This window comes from Natator depressus, chromosome 23 (genome assembly GCF_965152275.1).
Source record: "Natator depressus isolate rNatDep1 chromosome 23, rNatDep2.hap1, whole genome shotgun sequence".
Classification (NCBI taxonomy): Eukaryota; Metazoa; Chordata; order Testudines; family Cheloniidae; genus Natator; species Natator depressus.
The window spans coordinates 18,499,213-18,505,343 of NC_134256.1; positions in this window are offsets into that span (position 1 = coordinate 18,499,213).

The following is a 6,131-nucleotide window of genomic DNA, read 5'->3' on the forward strand; positions in this document are numbered from 1 at the left end:
TGAGACCCCAGCTGAACGCTGGTCTGGTCGCAGCAGGTGCTCCTCACCCACAGGGCGAGAGCTGGTCCCTGCCCCCAAAGCCCTCCCGATCGAAATAGACACCGGGTAGGAAAGGGAAACTGAGGCACGGAGGGGGACAGGGGGTTGTGTCATCCAGGAGGTCAGGGGGAAAGCCGGGGGAGGGAACGCAGGAGTCCTAGCTCCCACCCACCACTGTAAGCACCAGACCCCACCCGCCTCGCAGAGCCAGGAGAGAACCCAGGAGTCCTGACCCCCAGGTCCCGGCTGGTTCCCACCTCACTCGCCCTTGGGCTGGGGCCGGGGCCGGCGGGGGTTGGTGCTGCCGAGGGAGTCCAGAGGAGACGCTGAGACCCCGGCGAAGGAAACCGAGCCCGGCCGCTTCTCTGGTTTTATAGCGCCCGCCGCATCCCCGAGGTCGCCCCGCCCCGTTTCGATTCCTCAGACACAATTCGGTTTCGATTCGGGCCCCGCCGGATGCGCTGCGGGGGGAGGGCACTGGGCAGCGGGGGGTGATGGGGCAGGTGAAGTGGGGTAGGGGCCGGGGGGGGGAGTCAGTGGGGAAAAGGGAAGGGTCGTGGGGGTCTCTAGGATGGGGTTATGGGGCTCAGTGGGGCAGTGTATGGGGAAGAGTCAGTGGGGGCTGGTGGGGTGGGGTGGGGTGGGGGGTGAGTAGGGCAGGGGATGGGGGTATCAGTGGGGAGGTTGGGAGCTGGTGGGGTGGAGTCAGTGGGCGGATGAATGGGGCAGGGGATGGGGATATCAGTGGGGAGGTTGGGGGCTGGTGGGGTGTGCGGCGGAGTCAGTGGGCGGATGAGTGGGGCAGGGGATGGCGGTGACAATGGGGCTGGTGGGGTGTGGGGCAGTCAGTGGGGGTGAGTGGGGCAGGGGATGGGGGTATCAGTGGGGAAGTTGGGGGCTGGTGGGGTGCAGTCAGTGGGGGTGAGTGGGGCAGGGGATGGCAATATCAGTGGGGGCCCATGGGTGTGGTGGGGGATGGGGGACCACAATGACAATCTGCCTCCCACCCCCCTGACAAAAACTAAACCCAAGTGCTGCGTCCAGCCGGCTCCATCAGGGCAGGAAGGGGGGGTCGGTGTCTTGGGCAGGAATTGGGGCACCTGGGCCCCTCCCCTCAGCTTGTGGGCCCGAAGGGGGTGCTGGGGTCACAGGGAGCTTGTTCCCCTTACACTCCCCAATGTGCATCCCCCTGTGACTCCCCCAAATCTCCCCAGCCCGGCGACACCTCTGGCGCTGACCCACCGCCCCACTGCAGCCAGGCAAAGGACCCAGCGACCCCCCCCAGCCACAGGGCCACAGGCCAGCGAGCCCCTCGGCTGCTCAGAGCAGCTCCTGGGAGCCTTGTCGGGGCGGGGGGGGGGGAGGGGTGGATGGACCCAGGAGTCCTGACGCCCAGATGGCCCTTGGCTCTATCCCACTGACCCCCACCTGGAGCCAGATGGGAGGCAGCGCCCCCTAGAGGTAAAAGGGCCTGTGCCCCATTCCCTGCCCCCTGAGCCAACCAGTCCCGGCTCTGGGGCTGGATGGGAGGTGGCGCCCCCTAGAGGGGAAAGGTCCTGTGTCCATCCCGCCCCCCCAAGCTGGCCAGACCCCTGGAGAGTCACATCCCATCCTTGGGTGGCTTGTGTGGGGCAGCGGGACATGGCCTGGGGCACTGGGGAAAGAACAGACGAGCCCCCAACCCCCAGTGGCTCCAAACCCAGGACCTGACAGACAGCTGCTGCTGTTGCCCGTTTCGCTCCTGCACGTCTCCACACAGCCGGATGTCCCAGACGGGGGGGCGGGGGGGGGACTGTCCCCAACTCCATGGGAGGGGTGCAGAGCAGGGGCAGCGAGTCAACAGGGGATGGGGCATGGGCCTAGGACTCCCGGGTTCTCTCTGCCGCTCTGGGAGGGGAGTGGGGTCTAGGGGTTAGAGCAGGGGGGGTGGAGTCAGGAAAACTGAGCTTTCTCACCAACGCTGCCACTGACCTGCTGCATAATCTTTAGGAAGACGCAGCCCCTCTCTGTGCCTCAGTTTCCCCTCCCCCATTTTGTCTATTTAGACTGAGAGCCTCTGAGTCTGTCCAGGTGGCGCCCAACCCGACGGGGCCCCGATCTCGGTGACTGTGTCTGGGCAGTGCCTGGCCCGACGGGGCCCTGATCTCGGTGACTGTGTCTGGGCAGCACCCGGGGCCCCGATCTCAGTGACTCTGTGTCTGGGCAGTGCCCGGCGTGACGGGGCCCCGATCTCAGTGACTGTGTCTGGGTAGCACGACGGGGCCCCAATCTCAGTGATTCTGTGTCTGGGCAGTGCCCGGTGACAGGGCCCCGATCGCGGTGACTCTGTGTCTGCCCCCATATCTACTGCAGCCCATTGTTAAGCATTGGGGTCCCTGCCCTTCCCTGCAGGTGTCGTGATCCCTTTACATTCACGTCCAGGAATTGTTCCGAGGAGGGGGCTAGGAAACAGGGCAAGTCCTTCCGCCTGCAGCCACAGCGCCTCTGAGCACCTTACGCCAGGCAAAGGGGAGGGGAGCAGCGGCCAGAACAGGAGACTGCTGCCCCGGAGTGGAGTGCCCAGGACCGCTGGGCTTTCCTGAGCCGCTGGGGTCATTGCGCCCAGGGCCAGGGGGACCACAGCGAGCATCGAGCCTGACCCTCTGGCTCTCACCCGCCAGAGAACTGCCCTGAAATCAGCCGAGAGCAGATCCGCTCGTTTCCCAGATGGGCTGGGCCACGAGCCCGGGGAAAGAATTACTGTTAAAAATTGACACTGTGTTTCCTGGCCGGTTGGGGCTAGCTTCCCCCTTGCAGCCCGCGGCTCGGGGTAGCCCGTTAGCGAATACTGGTCTGTCAGGACGGTGCTGACGGGCCGGGATCAAGTCACCCCTGAACCGTCTCTCGGTTCCGCTATACCAGGGTTGGGAAAACTACGGCCGGGGGGCCGGATCCGGACCCTCGGGGCTTTGGATTTGGCTCGCGGGATGGCTACCCTAGAGCCACTCCAGGTAAGTGGTGCCGGGCCAGAGCCTGCACCCCAACTCCCTACCTGAGCCCCCTCCTGCACTCCACACCCTGCACCCTGAGCTCCCTCCTGCATGCCACACCCTCCTGCACCCCAACCCCCTGCCCTGAGCCCCCTCCTGCATGCCACACCCTCCTGCACCCCAACCCCCTGCCCTGAGCCCCCTCCTGCATGCCTCACCCTCCTGCACCCCAACCCCCTGCCCTGTGTTAGGATATAGATATTCAGGTCTGTCGGTAAAGGCCTGTACTCGAAGAATTTAGGTGTATTCTTATCATTGGCTCGTTATCGAGGTATAAAAGAAAGAATCAGAATCACAGTCTGCCTGTGTAAGGGCCTTCTCTTACTGTGACAGTCTGAGCCCTGTTCCCAGGCTAAGGCCTCTGGCTAAGCAGCAGAGGCAGCCATAAGCTGGGAAGCGACTGGTCACATCCTCACATCCCAAACTAGTCCCATTGAAAGAAAGTGCTATGGGGCTGTTAGGATACAATCCTGTCCTGATAATGCCCATCGCCTCCAGAGAAAGGGAAGTGCCTAGAAGATGTAAAAGGAAACTTAGTTTGATAGCATCCTGTCTGGCAAGAACTCACTTATCAATAGCTGGGATGTGAAATCCTCACTCCTTTATTGTTTTGTCATTATAGTTCCCACTTTGCTATTGTTTATTGGCATGGTCTCTGTCCGGTTCTCTGATTGTTCCTGTCTGCTGTACAATTAATTTTGCTGGGTGTAAACTAATTAAGGTGGTGGGATATAATTGGTTACATAATCATGTTACAATATGTTAGGATTGGTTAGTTAAATGCCAGGAAAATGATTGGTTAAGGTATAGCTAAGCAGAACTCAAGTTTTACTATATAATCTGCAGTCAATCAGGAAGTGGGGGGGGGTGTGGGGAGGGGGGAATAGGAAGAGGGAATGGGAGTGGGGAAATTGGAATCATGTTTGGCTAAGGGCAGGAATGGGAACAGGGACACAGGTGTAAGGCTCTGTGGTGTCAGAGCTGGGAAGGGGGACACTAAGGAAGGAAACTGGAATCATGCTTGCTGGAAGTTCACTCCAATAAACATCGAATTGTTTGCACCTTTGGACTTCGGGTATTGTTGCTCTCTGGTCATGCGAGAAGGACCAGGGAAGTAAGTGGGTGAAGGAATAAGCCCCTAACACCCTGAGCCCCATCATACACCCCACACCCCTCCTCTGCCCCAAGTCCCTTCCTGCACACAGCACCCCCCTCCTACAGCCCACAACCCAACCCCCTGCCCTGGCCCTAAATTCATGGCCCTGCATACAACTTCCCCACCCAGATGTGGCCCTCAGGCCAAAAAGTCTGCCCACCCCTGCACTAAACACAGGCAGCTACAGCAGGCTCTCCAGGCCTTTCATGGTGTCTGGGGCTGGTCTCCAACCCCTCATTTCGCAGCCCCTCCACAGGACCCGGACGCCGTCATCACGGGCATGCCCCTGGCTGGGATTTCTAGGGCAGTCGGCCCCTGGGGCCCTTTACCCAGCTACTGCCTCTTTCCCTTCCCCTCAGTTTCGTGACTTAGTTTCACTTCCCAGGGGCCGAGCACCCACCTGCCCTTCAGCCTCAAGCAACCGCCAACCCCTGCCCTGCCCGGCTCCCTGGGAGGTTTCGAAGAACAAAGTCCTGCTGTGTGGGCAGGGGCGGCACTCAGCAATGGCCGCCCTGGAGCCGGCTGCAGGGTGAGGGCAGCAGGTATGACGCACTGAGAATTGGGCATGGTTCCAGCCAGCGCCTGCCTCAGTTTCCCCATGTGCTGCAGGATGCACAAAAGGGTTAATGAGGCCTGTGGGGCGGTGCAGGAGCCAGGGGGGTGGGACCGAACTGGACCCCCACCTCTCTGCCAGGAAGCCTGCCTTAGCACCCCCACTTTGCCGCTGACTGGGAGCCGCTTGGGGTAAGTCCATGCCCCAAACCCCTGCCCCAGCCCTGAGCCTGCATCCCCAGCCCAGAGCCCCCTCCCACACCCTGAACCCCTCATTCCCAGCCCCACCCCACAGGGCTCACCCCTGCTCCCCAACCCTCTGCCCCAGCTCTTTTGGGTCACAGGCATCAATTTTCTTCAACGGGGTCACCAGAAAAAAAGTTTGAAAACCACTGATCTAAGGGGCCGTCCTCTATAGCACCATGCCTCAGTTTGCCCCCAGCTGTAACCAAAGGTAACAACTCGCCCTGTGTCTCTCTCAGCCATGGAGGTTGGGAGCTGGAATCTCTGCCATTATATGGTGCCAGCCGGTGGGCTAGACAGCACCGAGAGGGTGCTCCGGGTGCGAGCCGCTGGCTAACGGAGCAGGGCCGAGAGCAGACAGCAGAGGCTCATGCTTTGGTGTGTGGCTCAGTGACACCCCCTTCTGGTAGCTTCAGCCCCATGGCGATGACAACCTACTATAGCTACGCACATCCAGAACTGGCTCCCAAGGGGCTGTGCGGGGTGGTTAGAAGAGCACTTGCTCTTGATGGGGACGGACAGCCTGTCCCAGCGGGCACCTGGGTCCTCCTCCCACCCCAACACCTTCGGGTAAGGCACAGCCCCCCTGTGCCTCAGTTTCCCCTCCCCCATAGCCTGCCTTGTCTCTTGATTGTAAGTTCTTTCAGGCAGGGATTTCTCCCACTCTCTTCCTGGGCGTGGCCCCAACTTCAGCGTCTCTCTGCCTGGACGGCAGCTGGCAGGACGGGACACCCCCCCGATCCCAGCCCCCGAGGGGTCCCCAGTCTGTTTCAGCAACTCAAACACCCCCCATTCCTGGGCATTCACACCCTCCATTCCAGCTGCCCCGGAGAGCCGAGCCCTGGCTTGGCAGCGCCACGTGGAGACAGACACAGGCGGGCGGACCCCGGGGGATTGGAAAAAGTGTTTAATTACGATGGGAAATAAAGGGGGGGGGGGGGGAGACACTCCATATGCACACTGAGGGCCGGGGGGAGAGGGGGAATAACAGAACAGGCAGGGTGGGTGGAACAAGGAGATCCTTCTCAGCCAATACGCAACGGCACAGAGAGAAAGGCGCGAGGAGACGTCTCTACTATGGAATAACCATTACTGGCAGCCGTCGGCTGGGG